Source organism: Kogia breviceps, chromosome 11, assembly GCF_026419965.1.
Source record: "Kogia breviceps isolate mKogBre1 chromosome 11, mKogBre1 haplotype 1, whole genome shotgun sequence".
NCBI lineage: Eukaryota > Metazoa > Chordata > Mammalia > Artiodactyla > Physeteridae > Kogia > Kogia breviceps.
Genome location: NC_081320.1, coordinates 36,970,616 through 36,989,108, shown reverse-complemented (window position 1 = coordinate 36,989,108; position 18,493 = coordinate 36,970,616). Strand labels below are relative to the sequence as shown.

General features: G+C 40.6%; 1 long non-coding RNA gene across 3 annotated transcripts in view; it reads right to left on the bottom strand.

Annotated features, from left to right (window-relative positions):
- LOC131765454 (uncharacterized) overlaps nt 1-18,493 on the bottom strand; it is a 61,994-nt gene that overhangs the window by 41,914 nt on the left and 1,587 nt on the right. For all 3 annotated transcript variants that reach the window (XR_010835470.1, XR_010835469.1, XR_010835471.1), the window contains exons 2-5: nt 13,283-13,482; nt 9,504-9,695; nt 6,480-6,600; nt 600-800 (exon numbers count right to left, since the gene is read on the bottom strand). This is a non-coding gene — a long non-coding RNA (uncharacterized lncRNA). The remainder of the gene's footprint in view (nt 1-599; nt 801-6,479; nt 6,601-9,503; nt 9,696-13,282; nt 13,483-18,493) is intronic.

The following is an 18,493-nucleotide window of genomic DNA, read 5'->3' as shown; positions in this document are numbered from 1 at the left end:
ATTCAGAGACAAACTAGTGGTTACCAGTGGGGGGAAAGTCATGGAGGAGGGGCAAGACAGGGCTAAGAGACTGAGAGGTGTCAACCAGTAGGTATAAAATAAGTAAGGTACAAGGATGTAATGCACAGCACAGGGAATATAGCCAGTATTTTATAATAACTTTAAATGGAGTATAAAGTATAAAAATATTGAATCACTACATTGTACACCTGAAGCTAATATAATATTGTAAATCAATGATACTTCAATTAAAAAAATTAAGTAGCTACTGTGTAGGGTAGTTGTGAGGATTAAAGGAGTCAATCTATGTAAAGTATTCGGAAAATTCTCTGGCACATGGTTGTCAAATAAATATACACATACAGTGGACCCTTGTTGACAACAACAAAACAGAGGGCATTACTTTCTGTTCTGTCTTAAAGGAGAAGGAGGCTAGAGGTAGACCCCTCTTCCCAAAAGGTCTTTGTTAGCTCTCACCACGAGTTAAGAGTGTGTCCTAAATGTAAACTAGAGCACTCCTCTTAGCAGAGAAGATTGCTCACAAACAAATTCATACTCATACCAGAATCTATTTCAAGTGCTTATTTAACAGAGCTTACAGTTTGTTAACAAATGTGTCATTCTTCTCTTCCTTGCCTAAATCGATCTGCTCCAGCTCATCAGGAGACTGTGTCTTTTGAGGTGCGTGCCTTGATGTGGTGCTGGAGGCTCATGGAAACACGTGGTTTGCTCGCCTCTACTGAGGTTGTGATTCCTCCACCACTTTGCTTAGTCAGCCAGGAGCAATGCAGATGAGTTTCCTGTTGAATAAGGTCCGAATTGTCAAGCCTTTGCTATACGGAAAGTACAGTACAGTAAAAGGCTTGATCCCAGCAAGAAGTGACACCCCACTTTCTCCTGTTGTCCACTTTTTTGTTTGTTTTTCTCATTTCAGACCCACCTTTTGGAGGAACTGCTCGTCGGGGGCTTGTGACGCATGTTGGCGCGCAGGCCCTTGGAGACCCTGTACGTCAGCCTGTGGTCAGAGCTTCCAGTCTCGGAAGGTGGACTGTGTCCACACGAGGAGCTGCAAGACGGTGGCTGAGAGATGCCGCGAACCGGGGAAGAAACCCTCTTCCTGGCGGCACTGCCTGGGGCCTTCCTGTGATAGTACGTACCCCTCTCAGGTACCGTGACCACCCCGAAGCCTTGTGCAAACCGGACCGCATGGAGCCAACCTTGTCAGGGTCTCGCCCACAGGGCTGTTCTGAACGGATGTGGTATCTTGGGACATCAGGAGATTAGCTGCTTTGATGTGAATGCAACTTAGAGTTCTTTAGAGAAAAAAAATAGTTGCCTGAGTAGGGTGGTCGGTGGCCTTCTAACGAGCACCAGGAGCCTCTCCACAGCCTCTTTCTGCTTTGGAGTTTCAGCCCCTCAGACGAGGCTTCCTTGGATGGGATTGGGCAGGTGTGTAAATGCCCTGAAGTTATGTGGAAATGGAATCATATATAGTTTTCTAGGGAGAGGTCTATAGCTTTGATAAGTTTTCCCTGGGGTTCATGACACCCCAGAAGCTAGTGCTGTTGTCAGCACTGGGAGGAAGAGGTGGCCTGAAGGGCTGTGACGTCCCCGGAGGGCATCAAGAAGCCACTTGGCCCAGCTAAGAAGTGAGTCCAGGGCACTTCTGACTCCAGTGCCAAGCAGTGGCCCTAACCCAAGCTTAGCTTCTTTGCTTCCCTCTGTGATCTCAGTTTCCCGCTTTTCATAAAATCAAGCATGTTTTTAAACTAGGTCTCTAATGTGCTATGTGTTAAATGGATATATATATATATGTATTTTTTTGCAAGAGGCTGCACAGACACAACTCACTACTGTACGTTTGTAAAGCATCTTAATTTGTGTTCATTAGACCTCTACAAACAAAGGTGCTGTCAGTCATGTCAAGAAGGATAAAATTAAAAAAAAAAAAAAAGAAAAAAAGAAAGAAGGATAAAACTTTGCAGGGGGGTCCTAATGCCACTGTGAAGATGAAACAAAATGTAAAAGCTCTCTTCCCCATGTAGCTGGCACAAAAACATGTATTTCTTTACAAAAAAACCCTCTAGAGTCTACAATCAGAAGATGCAAAATCACCACTGTTAAAATTTGGGACTGTCATTTCCTCATGGCCGGTTTTTAATTGAAACTCTTTTAAATGATATGTTCCAGGACTAACATAAAATACTGTAGCAGGCACACCATTGCACGTGGGACCTCGTCATGTCCTTCTAATCAGGAAATCACCAAGATCACCTGTGCATTGTCATGAGCTGCTTCTTCCTGTGATTTTTTTTTTTTAACATCTTTATTGGAGTATAATTGCTTTACAATGGTGTGTTAGTTTCTGCTTTACAACAAAGTGAATCAGTTATACTTAAACATATGTTCCCTTATCTCTTCCCTCTTGTGTCTCCCTCCCTCCCACTCTCCCTATTCCACCCCTCTAGGTGGTCACAAAGCACGGAGCTGATCTCCCTGTGCCATGCGGCTGCTTCCCACTAGCTATCCACCCTACATTTGGTAGTATATACATGTCCATGCCACTCTCTCACTTCGTCACAGCTTACCCTTCCTCATCCCCATATCCTCAAGTCCATGCTCTAGTAGGTCTGTTTATAGACTATTACAGAGTATGACATCCTGAAGGCTTGAGAAACACAGCAACTGATGACTTCTCTCAGTTGTAGGGTTGCAACAGGCTTATAAGGCATTTACATTTTAGAAGCTCTGGCCAGTAGTTGTTAAGATGTTGGCTCTAATGGCATTTTTATGGACCCTTACGTTTAGTCTGTGAAAAGGAGACAATCGCTCTGGACAGGCTTGTGACCCTGACTGATCCAGGCATCCTGGGGGAATGGCATCTTGTCCTTGCTCTCAGAGAACTTAGGGAAGAAAACACAGAGGAAACATTGCTGCCATTTTCACAACTACGGAAATGGATCTGTGACCAAATGCGGCATCTTGGAAATTAAAGGAGAGGGAAAGTTAACCTCTTCTACTGATTTTGAAGTATATTCAAAGCGTTCTTTTAAGAGCTGTGAATGAGACTTTTCTCAGCACTATTCTCTTGCACACAAACAGAAAAATCAAAGCCTTGTTAGACCTAATTTATGCATAAGATAGAATTCCTAAGGATTTTTATTTTGGAAAAATTATGAGAAAGTAATCTAACAATGAAACATGATAGCTGAAAAGAGCTGTTTATAGTAAATAATTGTTTTAATTTGAACCGATTTTTCAGTAAATCCAAAGTGAATTAGGGTTAGGCTGGAAGGTACAGTTAGGATGAGGAGTTAGAGTTAGGATTTGTTGAATAAGTTTAGGGTTCATTTTAGTTTTAGCCTTGGGTCAGGTGAGAAAAATGGAGGTTAAGTTATTGTTAAGGCTAGAGTTGGCTTTATGGCTTAGGGTTAGGCCAGAATTGGTTTGGGTTTGGATCGTGCCAATGCTGGCATTAGTGATGGCATCAGGGTGGAGGTAAAGTTTGGAGAAGATGTTGCTGCTGAAGGCATTGGGAGTAGTATTTAATTGTAAGTTCTAAAGCTGATTTGGTTAGGGGGCTCTTACCTTAACATTCTACCAGTTATGGCTTTAGATGGCACACAACCCCAAATAAGTGGTCATACTTCTTTACTCGGGGTCCCAGCTGCCTGTGCACATGTTGCCTATAGCCTGTCGGCAGCAAAGTTACCCGAAGCAGGTGTGCTGGCCCTAGTCCGCAGTCACTCATAAGTGAGCAGTGCGTTCTGGCTTTGGATTTGTCTGTGGACAAGCTTGCTGAGTCTCTCTGCCATATCCTGAGCACCAGGTCTCTTGTTCGTTAACTGCAGCCTCACTGACACTGGGATGGACGCTACTGTACGTGGAGGGTTTGGTGGTTGGGAATGGGGGCGGGAACGTGACGAGGTCACACCAGCCTGTGAGTTGTTCATCGCAATCACACTTGATTGTTGAAGGCTTTTTAAATTAAAAGAGAGATCATTTGTACAATACTCTTTGCATATATTTATTATATGACTCAAAGGTGCAATATTTTATTTTGTACAGTATGTAATAAAGACAGGGGATATGTATTTTTCTTATTAACAACATCTCTTATTAAACTGCTTCACTTTGTATTTAAAGTTGCTATTTTTCATTTGCTGTTGTACCTTTTGTCTCGTTATCATTCAAATGACTTTCCTGTGTACTGTATTTTACTACTGTTTCTATCACCTAAGAGTTAGTGTTTCTCTTTTATGATCCTGACTAGGAATTCAGAAATAAATGTACTTTGATTATTCAGCGGCATCCTTACAAAGGCAGGTGACTTATCTGCATTCAGGTTGTGGTGGCCTTGGGTATGGTCCCCTTGGCTGCCTCTCCGAGTCCAGGAGCAACCCTGCTGGGCTCAGTGCCCTGGGCTGTCTTTGGGGTGTGGGTTACAGGATTCAGAGCGGATCACAAAGAGATTCACTCTCACTGCCTCATCCCAGTCATTTACTTCATGTGAATCACACCTAAAAGAATGTCAAGGGCAGGAAAGAGTGGCCAGAAGTTCCAAACGGGCAGCCTGAAGCAGGTACGGAAGTGGGTGGTAGCTGGGAGAGCAGGAGCAGAAGGCGCTCACCCACCTTGAGTTTTGGCTGTTGTGAGGAGGTTAGGGATGGATTTGAGATGTCTGCACACAGACACTTTTTAGCAGCGGTTGGTGAGTAACCGCTTTTAATAGCTTCCTTCTCTTATACAGTTGTGGGTTTGAACTGCTTGCATCCGCTTACACACAGATTTCTATGACTAGTAAATACTGCACTATCCAAGGTTGGTTGAATATGTGGATGTGGAACCTCGGATACGGAGGAACTGAATATACGGAGGGCCAACTACACATATACGTGGATTTTCCATGGCGGGGAAGGGTGGCGCCCCAACTCCCACACTGTGCAAGGGTCAAGTGTATAGTGCTTCAAGATGAGCAGTGAGTCTTTCTAGAAAACATTCATGGTGCTGGAATTGAAATTCCCCTTCATTTGCTACAGGCCTTGGAGTTTCCAAGGTCACTTGATGAAGACAAAAATCAACCATTTTACAGTAACTTGTAAGACTGTGTTAGCCTAATGAGGCTGAGCCACACAGAAGATAAGTAATGGGACACCTCAGAGATCTCAACAGTGTACTACTTCCTTCTTTCCTTTTCTTTCTTTCCTTCCTTCTGTCCTTTCCTCCTTTTCTCCTTGACTCTTTCCCTCTTTCCCCTTCCTTCCCTCCCTCCCTCCCTTCCTTCCTTCTCTAAAGCCTACATAGGTTACAAGCAGTGGACAGCATTATCGGGACAGTGGAAAAGTTACAACTTTATTTCCAACTCAGATAAATTTTTCTAGGAAATCCCCTCTATTTTCTTGGCAGTTTGAAATACTTTGTAATCTTTAGTAACTCCGCAAGGACACCGAAAAAAGTCCACATTTTACAATCTAAACACTAATGTAAGGCTTGGGTCCTCTCTCATGTACAGTGTGATGAAATCCCAAATATTCTGGCTTTTACATATCAACATTTTGGGATTTTACCATTTTTCCACTATTGTCCTTTATTCTGCCCAAGGTCTAATCCAGGATCCCACATTGTGTTTTGTTGCCTTGCCTCTCTAGCCTCCTCCAATCTGTGATGCTTCCTCAATTTCTTCTTGTCTTTCATGATCTTGACGCTTTTGACCATGACACTGGCTACAGGTTTTGTAGAATGTCCCTCAATCTGGGGTTATCTAGTGTTTTCTCAAGATTAGAGTGAGGTTATGCATTATTGCCCTTCTTAATACATACTAACAGGGGGAACAATATGTCAATAAGTCCTATTACTAGTGACTTGATCCTTGGTTCAGGTAGTTTCTGCCAAGTTTCCTGTCTATTAAGTTACTATTTTTCTCTTTGTAATAAATAAATACTTATTTTAGAGACAATACTTTGACACTGTACAAATATTCTGCTTCTTCTTAAAATACTATCCCTTAATGTTAGCATCCACCGTGGATTGTGCCTACAACAATTATTACGAAGTTGTTCTAATCGTGACCTTCTATTTTCTTCGTTCCTTCTACTTCTGCTAATTGGAATCCTTTGGAAGGGAAGAGTTGTCCCTTCTTCCCCATTTATGCACTTTATGTATATCCATATAGACTCCAGGGGATGCATATATATCTATATATCTAGATATAGTTATAGATATCTATAGATATCTATATCTAGATATCTGTATCTAGATATATATTTAGGGGTTGAAATCCAACACTATCATTATTTTGTTGCTCAAAGCAGTCTAGCTTTGGCCATTGGGAGGGTTAAAAGGTTGACTGCATATACACTAATCCTTGAATATGCGTGCATGTGCACGCACACACACAATTTTTTTTTCCTGTATCTATGCATTCATACTGAAACCTTGAATGCCATTCCAGCACATAGGGTCATTATTATAGTCCATACCTTTTTCTTGTTTGTCAACTTCTTTCTCTGACAGGGAGAAGCCTGGCTTTCATTATCTGCAATATATTTTCTTGGTTTGACCTTATTATACATGTAGTTTCAGAGCTGCTAACACATACCCCTGTGAAAGCAAAACAAGAAATTACCAACTAGAGTACAGTATTTGTATAGTATTCTTTTTGTCTACTGCCTTATGGTGTCCAGTGAGAACCCACTTCCAGAGTGACTTAGGTCATCCCATTCCTTCCCACCCCCTGCAGTTTGGTTATGTGATTCATTCGCAGTACAGTCATCCTCATTTATCACAGTCTGCATTCCTCCTTGCAGTCTCCCCACCTCCTGGTGATGGTTTTTATAATTTTACATGCAGTCAAATTGCCTCTGTGGTTTACAGTTCTAAGAGTTTTGACAAATTCAGAGTTGTTTGTCGACCAGCACAGTTTCTTACATAACGGTTCCATCACCTCGCAGATTCCCTTATCTTGATTCTTGGTGGTCAATAATTTCTCCACCCCCCACCCCCTGGCATTTATTTATTTTCTGTCCATATAATTTTACCTTTTCCAGAGTTTCATGCGAGTGGGATCATACATTATGTGGCCTTTGAGGCTTCTTTCACTGACCAAAAGACATTTAAGATTCATGCATGATATTGGGTGAATCAATAGTTTGTTCCTTGAATTGGCTTGGTATGGGTATACTATAGAGGTGTATCATTTTTCCAGTTAAAAGACCTAGGGGTTGTTTCCAGCGTGGGGTGATTATGAATAAAATTCTATAAACATTCACATACAGGCTTTTATGTAAAACTAAGTTTTCATTCTTCTTTGATAAATACCAAGGAGTGGATTTGCTGGCTTACATGGTATGTGCATGTTTATAAGAAACTAGCAAACTGTTTTCCAAAGTGGCTGTTCCCACTAACGACATACGAGTGTTCCAGTTGCTCCAAATCTGTGTCATTGGTCATTATAGTTCCATAATGGCTACAAATAAAGAAGAACTGATGGGGACATTGGAGGTGATGGAGAGATAGCCCTGGCAGCTATCAAACTGTGTGCCCTGTTGAAGGGGAGGATGGGGAGGGGCGACATTGGTGAAAGTCCTAGGTCTGTGACATGGGGTGAAACTCTACCCATCCATGTAAAACACCAATGAGTGGAGAGAGAAGAAAAGCTAAAGCCTTAACAAAATGGACGTTTCTTCATGTTTTATTGGACACTGTGACCCTTTGAAAGGTACATTATCAGCACTCTTTTTAAACAGCCTTTTTGAAGTTTGCTAACTTATGATGACAAGGTTCACCTTCCCCTTCTCTGATTAATGTTCTGAGGTCTCCTCTTCGCTTCATATTACCAGACTCCTCTCACACAGCGATTCTCAGACAGGGCCTTAGATAGTTTTGTATGAAAGGAAGTCTAAATCTGATGTATTCAGGGGCTGGGGTACGGGCTTCCCAACCTCTGACTGGTGAACACTCCCCTCCTTTCTTCCTGCCATGCAGTCTTTGTTTTTTAATATTCTTTGTTTTTTAGAGCAGTTTTAGGTTCAGAACAAAATTGAGTGGAGAGTACAGAGAGTAACCCTGTACCTCCTGCCCCCACAGATGCACAGCCTGCCACTATTAATAGCCTGCACCAGAGGGTACATGTGTCACAATGGGTGACTTGACATTAACACAGCATAATCATTCACCCAAAGTCCACGGTTTACATCAGGGTGCACTCTTAGCGTTGTTGTCCCTGCAGGGTTTATAAACTACAAAGCCTTTCTGTCTCATTCTGTGCTCTCATTCTCCACAACAACGACATGCAGGGAGACAGGATGGAGATGGGATGGGGTGGGGGTGGAAATTTTGTCTCCAAATGCCCTCCTTCCTTCATCCGATTTATCCAAGTTTGGCTTAGTGGAAATTCATTCTAAATCTGGCAGATGGTTAAATAATAATATTACTAGTTTCCAGTGCTGTTAAAATGTTGTGTGACTCTGTGTGTGTGTTTGTGTGTGTGTGTATTATGTAGAGCTTAACCTGGAAAATACTTTATTCTTTAATCTTTTCCAGAGAAGATCTGTTGCAGAAATGATTTCATGAAAATTCATTTAATGATGCTCTATTAATATGACTAATATATCAAATCAACATAATTTTCCCTAATTAGTACGAAAGTAAATAAAAACAAACTACTTCCACATAATGAAAAATATTTTAACCAAATGTTGATGGACTTGTTCTCAGTTAAGTATATATTTTGAAACAGTTCTAAAGCTACTAAAGACTAAAAAGATAAAATAAATCATATTATCCCATAATGCATCATTGATCAAAGAAAAAACACCCACTAAGAGTTTAATTCATTAGGAAAGTCTCAGCATTTATAATTGCAGTCTGTTCTTTCTACTTCACTTAATGGCACCATTCCTTCCCTCCTTCCCTTCTTGGCATTTCTCTTCACACTGGAGGAGGAGGAGGACATAATTGTGCCCATACCAAGCCTGATTCTTCTTCTGCATCGTGATTCTGGGAGCAGCAATTAGGTGCATAATTACCTGCGGTAACCGTGAAAATTTTCTTCAGAGCTGTCAGTCATTCCTTAAACTACTCTCGCAAGTGCTTTTCCCTTTTTGGAAGTACTGTCATTCGAAACACATTATTCCCCCCCATCCAAGCTCTCCATTCTCTGTAACAACTTCTAGGGTGCTTGTGAAGCTTTAGAGGGCAAGTCTCGTCTCAGAAATCATACTACTCGGAAGCTCGAAGCAGATTAGGTTATTTTACAGTCCTTGCTACAGGACAGAAAGTGAGTATTGAGTAGGTAATTCTCCTAATTTGAAAACAGAGAAACAGGTACGGAAAGAGACTGAGTGACTTATTAATAATCTCTGACATTTGGTTAGCACTTTTAGTTTACGCATTATGTTGTATCACATGACCTGATGCTCAGAGCAAAACTTCTGAGAGGTAGGCAGAGCACGTAATTCTTTTACAAATGAAGACACTGAGCCTCAAAGACAAGAGTCACTTACCTAGGATGGCACAAGTAGAAACTGGTGTCATTGAAACTTGAACACAGGTGCTTTGATTCCCAAGCCACAGAGCCTTTACTTGTCACACCACAATGCCTCTTTCTAACTTGAACACAGCGAGGAGCAGTGCAGCCATCTTGACACTGCCAACCAAAACTTGACTCAGGGTACACTATGCAGATGCCTTGAAATCTAAGGAAAAAAAATACTGTTTTCTTGAAAAAAGAATCCATGTATCATTTTCAATGAAAAGAATGCATGTATCATGCATGTATCATTTTCAATGGTGTTCTATTAGTCCTAAAGCACTTATAAATAACTCATATATGAATAACCCTATAATTGCCATAATTATAAACACATGTACAAATGATAGTAGATTGAGGCAACAAGCTACCAGAAAGTATGTTTGGATTAAAAGAGTTCGGATGGGAATGTACATTATGCAACTCTCAGAATGCATATTAAAGGACAATCTTGGTTAAAATATTAATACAAAATGGGTTTTAAAATCCTGATTTCCTGGGGCTTCCCTGGTCGTGCAGTGGCTGACAGTCTGTCTGCCAATGCAGGGGACAAGGGTTCGAGCCCTGGTCTGGGAAGATCCCACATGCCGCGGAGCAGCTGGGCCCATGAGCCACAACTACTGAGCCTGCACGTCTGGAGCCTGTGCTTCTCAACAACATAGGCCGCGACAGTGAGAGGCCCACGCACCGCGATGAAGAGTGGCCCCCGCTCGCCGCAACTAGAGGAAGCCCGCGCACAGAAAAGAAGACCCAGTGCGGCCATAAATAAATAAATAAAATTTAAAAACAAAAATCCTGATTTCCTGTAACAAATTTTCTAAATCTCGTTTAAAAATTTAAAACATGATTTTTTTTTCAGCTCTCATAAACATTTTTTTCTACCATAGAAAATTGGTTTTGCCCTTGGGAAACCAATGTTCTGTTAGTTAGCTTCCTTTTAAACATGATTTGATGATTAGAAGGTTCAGTCCTCTAGCCTACCATGCCCCCTAATGACTCAGCAGACATCCCGCAAGGAAAACCAGCCACACATCAGGGGTATTTACAGATTCCGGTTGGTCACACTGGCCTACATGTCAGGTGCTCCGCTGGTTTCCCTTCCCCTACGAGAGTCCCACTGCTGATGCTACCCTAATCTTCAGCCTTGGCCTAGACCTGACAAATGCTCCCAGAGAAGTACACAGTTGGCCATCTCAGCTCATCTAGGAAGGGCTCCCCTGTCTCTGTAATTTTAGTTCTTTGCTTCCATTAAAAAGAGATTTTTAAAAATTTATGTATGTTTTTAAGCTGTTTCAGTGGAAGTAATGGCTTTCTGCCATCTGCTATGTCCTATCTGGTAGCAGAACTGAAAAATTTTTACTGGCTACTAGAAAAACGTTAAGCGCCTCAGTCTGACAACCAAGACTTCACAATCTGATCTCAACCTACATTTTTGGAACTATACACCAATCTCTCAGATCCTGAAATTCTCTGGTTCCCACCATGTTCACTGAACAACCCTCTTATCTTTCTGGCTTTATGATTTTTTTGCTCACCTCATCCTAGCTTTTTGGATATCCCTCCTCTTTCTATATATCAATACTTACTAGTCTGTGACGCATTCCCAGACTAGCCTGGAGTGATATCTTGCTTAGTCTGTTTGAAGTCCTAATTGTTCCGTTAATTTTCTAGTGAATTATTTGCCTCTTCTTGTGATACCTCATATTTTGATTTCTCTTTGACTATTTAATTCTTCAGGCTATTACTGCTCTTTTTTTCTCAACTCAACTATAAAGTTTCTAAATGTCAACAACGATGCTCAATTCAGATCTCTATTCCTTATAGTGCCCAGCACACAGAAGAGTCATCCCTAAAAAGTATCAAATCAAATACTGACCTATTTTCATTATCTACATTTTAATCTGAATGACTTTCTAAAGCAAGGCTGCTAGGGGCAGGTATGTTTGTCTAAGAGCCACCAGTTTCACAGAACCACATCTCCAGAATCTAGATGTCACCCTTCTCACCATCTTATAGAGTTTTTCGTTCTTGTTTTTAATCATACCCCATTTCTGCCTTTGCTCTGTTCTCTAATTCTTAGGTGACAGTGAGAGAGAGTCTCTTCCCATTGTGATTTCTCTTCAGCTATGGACCTGTCCTGCAGTAGGTATGTACAAAGCCTGCAGTACAATCATCACGCAGAACGACGAATTATTCCCTCAGCCCTTAGTATTTGTTGTCTCATGCCTGAAAACCTGGAAATACAAGAATCACTTTTCCTCACTAGGGAAGATGAGGAGAGAGAAGGCTAGAAGGAACCCAGGAATCCTCAACACTGGATTACGGGAGTGGACGTACAGGAATCTATAGGAAACCCAGGTAATGAGAAGCCAGAACTAGTGTTACTGTGTATGTATGTGTCTCATATGTAAATAGTCACAGCATCAAGGAATATCACTATTGTATTTTTAAAAAGACTTTGTGGGGAAAAAAAAAAGAAAAGAAAATCTTACTATGGTTGTTTAAAAGACCTAGTACAGATGGTTCACCAATTATCTTTTATGTCAAATTATTACACAATACACTATCTCCTCTGCATACCAATAAATACATATCTTAGCAATTACTATATGCTATATTAGATTATAACAATATATTTGTTCACCATGTGCATTGTCTTAAAAATGTGTTCTTTGTACGGATCTCCTTCCTGGGCTGACATATAGATCACAGCATACTGATACCATATACTTTAGTGACCCATTAAACTGGTAAGAGTGACATTTAAAGAAAAAGTATGTATTCTGTTATTACCGGTTTAACGTATAAATCATGACTTTTATCGTGGATGGCATCACTCGTACAAAAGGGTTTTATATTAGGACATACCCATTCAGTTATATCACATAACTAGTGAAAAGGCTTTAAGCCTAAATATGCAATTACATTATTAACAACAAAAAAAATACAGAAAAAATATGAACTAACAAGAGAGCCTATTGTTTAAAACTAAAGGACCCCACCCCCTGCCAAAAAGCAACAGACTATTATATAATCAGATTGATTTTTGGGAAGAAACTGGTCATACGTTGTACAGTCCTTACTCTTCCAAGTCAGTTGCCAGGAGGCAGAAGGTATTCCATGCTGGAAGTCTTGGAGGAGCAGGTTGCCTAGGTGGTGCTCCAACACTGTCTCACTGGGTGGACAAACCTATTGTATTCTGAGGTTCAGTATCAGGGACCATCTGCTAACAGATGCAAGCTTCACCCTCTACTCCAGCCTTTGTCAGTATAAAGGGAGTATTTTGGTTCTCTACCTGCTAACTCTTTTGCTTTATCGTTTGGTTCAGAACTTCAATGGAGAAGAGGGTTGCTCTTTATTTGACTTTCTCAAAGGCTCCAGTATGCTCAGTAAAGTTTCAACTCATGCTGGGATGGAAGGAAAGGAACAGTGCCGACTAAATGTGGCATAATGTGACAAATATGACATAATGCTTGTTCAGTGGTATCCTTTGTTTTCATGGTTTGAGATAGAGAAAACTAATTAAGTGGCTGAATTTGGACAGGAATCCAGGTCTCTTAACTCTCCATCAAGCAAATAGTCTGCTTTTTTCTCATATACAATACTATTTAGACAACAGAGAAAAAAGATTTTTCCTAAGCCACAGAGACTTAAGTTTGGCAATACACCAAAATCATGATCTGATGTTAGATCTCAAAGCTGGAAGTAAAGTTTTTGGTTTTTGGCTCTTTAGTTTTTGAAATGGCAAGTTACCTTTATAGGTCGGGACAGTATCCAACTTCCCTTTTTTAACTTGTCTCTCCAAAGGCCGAGCTATTGCCACACGCTGCACTTTACAAGAATTAAGATGCCATTTGTAGGTAGTACCAAGATCAATCTCCCCCTGCTTTGGTTTATATTCTTCTGGTGCATGGCGAGGCTGTTTGACTATTTCACAAGGACGAGAATCCGACCTGAAACATATAAATTTGAAACATAGCTTCACAGGTTCTTTTATTTCTAAGTATTTCAATGCAGTATTAAAATTTTCCAGACTTTTTTTTTTACTTGAAAAGTCTAAGAAGTTATTAAAATGGTGATGGTCGATAAGCTACTTGAAAGAGATTATTGAATTCCTTTATGTCCTATCCAGTGACTAAATATAAGAAAAATAAATGTCAAAAATCCTAGTTTTCGAAACATCTTTACAGTGGATCCTCAGTTAACTGGATCTTACATAAATACAATCTTCAAATCATTGAATTTTTTCCTAACCCGGAAGGAAATCTCAGGTTAAAGATTTAATGAATCTGAAAAAAATTTTAACTCTATCGCCTGGGTCCACTTTGTCAAAATCCTTATTCATCCTATTAAGGACTATAATAAACGATTTGGGCATGCTCTCTTCTTGTTGAAGTCATGCTGTCTTTCTGCTCACCATTAAGTAATCAATTGAAGAAACAATTTACGTCTAAACTCTGGCCTTTAGACATAAATCATATTCATAGTATTGAGGTCTTATCCACCTTCAGATCCCCAGAAGCCCTTGCCAGGGATAGGAGTCATATGGTACCCTAGCCACCCTGGACATTATATAACATTATGTGGCAGAGGTAGTACTGCAGACACTGAGGTTGTCTGGTGGGGTGGTGAGACCACAGACTCAGACTGATCAGACTACCTGGGTCCAAATCCTGGCTCTGTCATTCACCAGATTTATGATGTGGGATAACTTACCCTGTCTATGCTCCATGCTCCAGTTTCCTTAGATATCAAATAGGACAATAATACCATCTACCTCATCGGGTTGTTGGAAGGACTGACACATGCACACATGTACAGCATACGCATGAGTGTTTAGTACACAGTAAGGATGATATGTTAGCTCTACAAATGACTACAAGTCTTCAAAATTGCTTTTTTTCTTTGGGACACTATGGATTGTTTCACTCATTGCATCATTCATTTAAACCATCTTGTGTTAATCAATATTTTCTGTTTATGTCCATAAGCTCCAAAAACCAAAACTCACTGAATCCCTTCTCTAGTCACGATATAACCTCTCAGACTTGTTAACTCCGTTTCCTCACCCCTATCAACCCACTTCAACCTGGTTGCCAGCACTGTCACTTCTCTAACACAGCTTGAAGGTGCACCGTGACTTCTATGTGATTAAATCATCAGGCGTTTTTAGTCCTCATCTTACTTAACCTCTCAAGTTGTAACTGACGTTATTGCCCACTCCCTCTATTTCTGAGAAGTTCTCTCTCCCTGCCTTCCTCACTATTTCTTCTTGGTCTCCTACGCAGCTTCGCCCTCCTATAGTCAGTCAGAAAGTTGGGCAGTTCCTCGACACTGGGGCTACCCACTCTCCCCTTCTCACCCAATGTTCCCTCGTGAGGACAACGCCCCTACTCCCACAGCTGTAATTACTAACTATGTGGAAACACCTCTCACTCGTACGTCTCCACTCAGACCTCCTCTCTTAGCTCCGTACCAGTCTTTACAGTGGCCTGTTGGATATTCAGTGGCACCTCAAAACTTAGTATACCCCTAATCAAACTATTTTCCCCCAACAAATCTGGGCCTATTGGCCTGTTCCCTATTTTAGTGACTGGCATCACCGTCTCTTCAGTTGCACTCAGAAACCTAGGACTAACCCTTCATGCCTCACCTCCCTCCTATATTTCGTTCATCATCAGCTCCTGTCAATTCTGCCTCTTAAATATCTCTTAAATCCGCTTTTCTCTCTCTCATCACCATTCCAAGCTTTCATAATAGCTCATTCAAATCAATTCAATACCTTCCTAAACTCATTTACTAGTTCTCTCTCCAATCTTTTCTTACATTGCACCCAAAATCATCCTTTCACACATAAATTTGATCAGGTCATTCTTGCCCTCATCTCCCTAGCCTCTTCCTCACCTCTCTTTCGTACCCCCCTCAACAAACAAACACACAAACAAAAAACAAGAAAGAAAAGAAAGCTTCAGTGGCTTCTTATTGCTCTAAGGATATAGAAAAAACTGAACACGGCCTCTTTCACTAGCTTCAAATCACACCGTGCTTCCTCTTCCTTTCTCTGCTCCTGCTGGCCTTCTCTGACAATTTCCTTCTTTCCATGCTCCTTCCTGCTACATGCTGCTCTCTCCTTGGAAGGCACTTTCTTACAGTCTTAATCCAGTTAATTGCTTTACAGCCTTCAGATTTTAGCTCATTTTTCTCATTTCCCTGATAAAGTCAAGCCTCTTTATTCTGGATCCGAAGTTACCTTGCGCCTATCCTTCACAGATTTGATCACTGTTGCAATTTCATACTTATTTTGAGTGTTTTTGACTGACACCTTCACGAGACTGCAACGTCTGTGAGCACAGACATCATGACTGTTTTGCTCACCACTGTATTCCAGGTGCCTAGCATAGCACCTGACAGTTAACGAATGCTTATGAAATATTATTTAGTGGATAAATCCCATATCTCTGCTTCTCAAGACATCTGAGTTGTTCTTTGCTCTTCCCAAATACCAGCTAGAGAGGAATAGGCTAAAATGCAATCAGGAAGTGGAGAGGACAGAGAAAGCTTAGAAGTCTTACTTTCTCTAGTAAGATTAGTTAGGAGTTAGAAAGTTTACCTCCAAACCCAAAGCTACTTTCTATGGAGAAGTAGTAAAGGGTAAATGCACTCTCAGTCATCTGATATATCCTAAAACACTTGACATGTCTGGAATCATACTTTCAGGGCAGACTTCCGGCCAACTCTGGCGATGTTCTACTGTGCGACAGCTGTAATGCTATAAAGGATCAAAAGTCCTGTACAAGTCCAGACATCTGCTCTTTACACAGTCTCTTCCTATATTATAGAAAAGTATAGAACAGAATGACACACGATTCTTTGTTGGTACAGATGAATCAGATGCTTTCTGCTGCCTAGTCAACGTGGTCACCATGAGGGAGTCAAGCAAGACTTCCAAACCCCTTGAATATGGCTCTTGCAAATACTGCTAGTTCCCTAGTCAAACTACGAAGAAAAGATCTAATGTTTTAGTAAGTGGAAAGATGATGATTTAAGAAATGGAAGTTTTACTTTTGTTGGCATATTTGAACCTTTTGGGAGTTGGGACATTTCTTTTTTTATTTTATTTTTTTTTATTATTACAGGCTACTTGAACAAGGCAACTGAGAAAGCACAGAATGGAAAAGCAACTGCCTTTGACAGAAAGATGTGGCAGGTTAAACTTTCTTGATTTTAACACTCCGAGCTGGTTAAATGCAAAATCTTTATTCAATAAATATGAACAGTGTGAAATTTATTTCAAATTTCCATTATGAATCATTAAGGCATCAAGAAAGAAAGGAATAAAGGTGAAGAGAAAAGAGCAACCATTCCCATTTGCTCTATCTCAACCAACTGCTCAATTCCTTCATCTCATTTACTATAATGTGTCGTTATCTTGTTTACCTGATTTTTGTTGTGGGACTATCATTCCCACAAGACTATAAACATAGTGGGAAAGCCCTTCTTTCTGTTCCCTGTCATACCCAGTGAACAGTCCAATACCTGCCCATTGCATTGTGTCTGTAGCAACAGAATCACCAGCAGTGCTGGTTAAAAATGCATATTCCTGGGATCCACTTCATTATCTACTGACTATTTTAGGTGGAGCTGTGGAATCTGCAATTTTAACCTTTCTAGATGATTCCAAATCACACCAAAGTATGAGGACTATGGAAAATCTTCACATCTCTGGAAGAGCCGCAAACCTACAAAAGTAACTGGAATCACCAAAGCACTGCAAGAGTTGCCTGAAATGTTAAAGGTATAAGTACTGGAGTAAAAGTTTGAAGGTCTCCACTTTTGCTAGGTAAGTAAAATAAACTCTATCTGAAATGAAAAGAAAATAGATAGCACTAAAAATTAAAGTTGCTACAGAGCATTTCAAAAACCCTAAATTATAGAAAGCTGATGTATGAGTTCCTGGAAAGCAAGAACCTCTCTTTATTGATATTTTTATACTTACTGCCTAAGACTGCATCTTGAATATAGTGTACACATTAAGAAAATAGAGAAAAGAACTGAACGGACAAAGATCAAAAGAGCTGAGTCCAAACGAAAAGTTTAGGCTTAAAAGGACTTTTTTGTCTTTCACACACTGAATAGTGAGTGCCTACTGTGGGCAATGATGCCCATTCCATGTGGGCAATGATGTCACCTATGCAAACATAAATAACTTATCATAGTTTAACTCACATGAGCAATTGTATATACACATTGCAGAGAAAAACGATGTTCTGAGATAGATGGCTGTTTTGACTGACACAGTGAAAGAAATAGACATTTGAAAAGATTTAGTTACATAGTATGAAAAAAAAAGATTCAAACAGCAAGATGAAAAAGTAGCAGATGCAGGTCAAAATTTCCCTGAAGGGGTCTCTTGACAATCTTGATCCTCCTAAAGAGAGGCAATGTATTGAAATATTAATGAGTTTGTTCTCCCAGTTTTTTTCCCCTCCTTTATTTCAAGCAGGTAGTCAGGACCCTGATATTTCCTTCTTGCAGGACTTTTGGAAGGGCCGAGGATATAAGCTGCCTGAAGTCAACACGTTCTCCTGTCTTTTAAAAAACAATTCATGAAGAGATGAAATCAGATGTCCTTCTGAAAATAAGGTCCTAAGAGGAAACAGATGGTCCTGGACTGCAAAAGAGGGAAGAGGGGACGATTCCCCAGAGAGAGGAAGGAGGTAGAAGATGAGGGGTAGGGAGTTCTTAGAAGAGCAGGGGTCTTTGCCCCATTCTATCAGTGTTCCAGGAGGTGGCTGGATATCAAGTGTTGGCTAGGTGGAAGCCTACAACAGTGGCTCCCAGCTTTGCCAAGATTCTTGTACCTCATACGTAAACTTCAAAGCAGCAGTGGCACCACTCTTGAAGGGATTCTGCGAACTTCAGCAAGAGACATTTCAGGGGGAAGCATTACCAATGTCTAAAGCC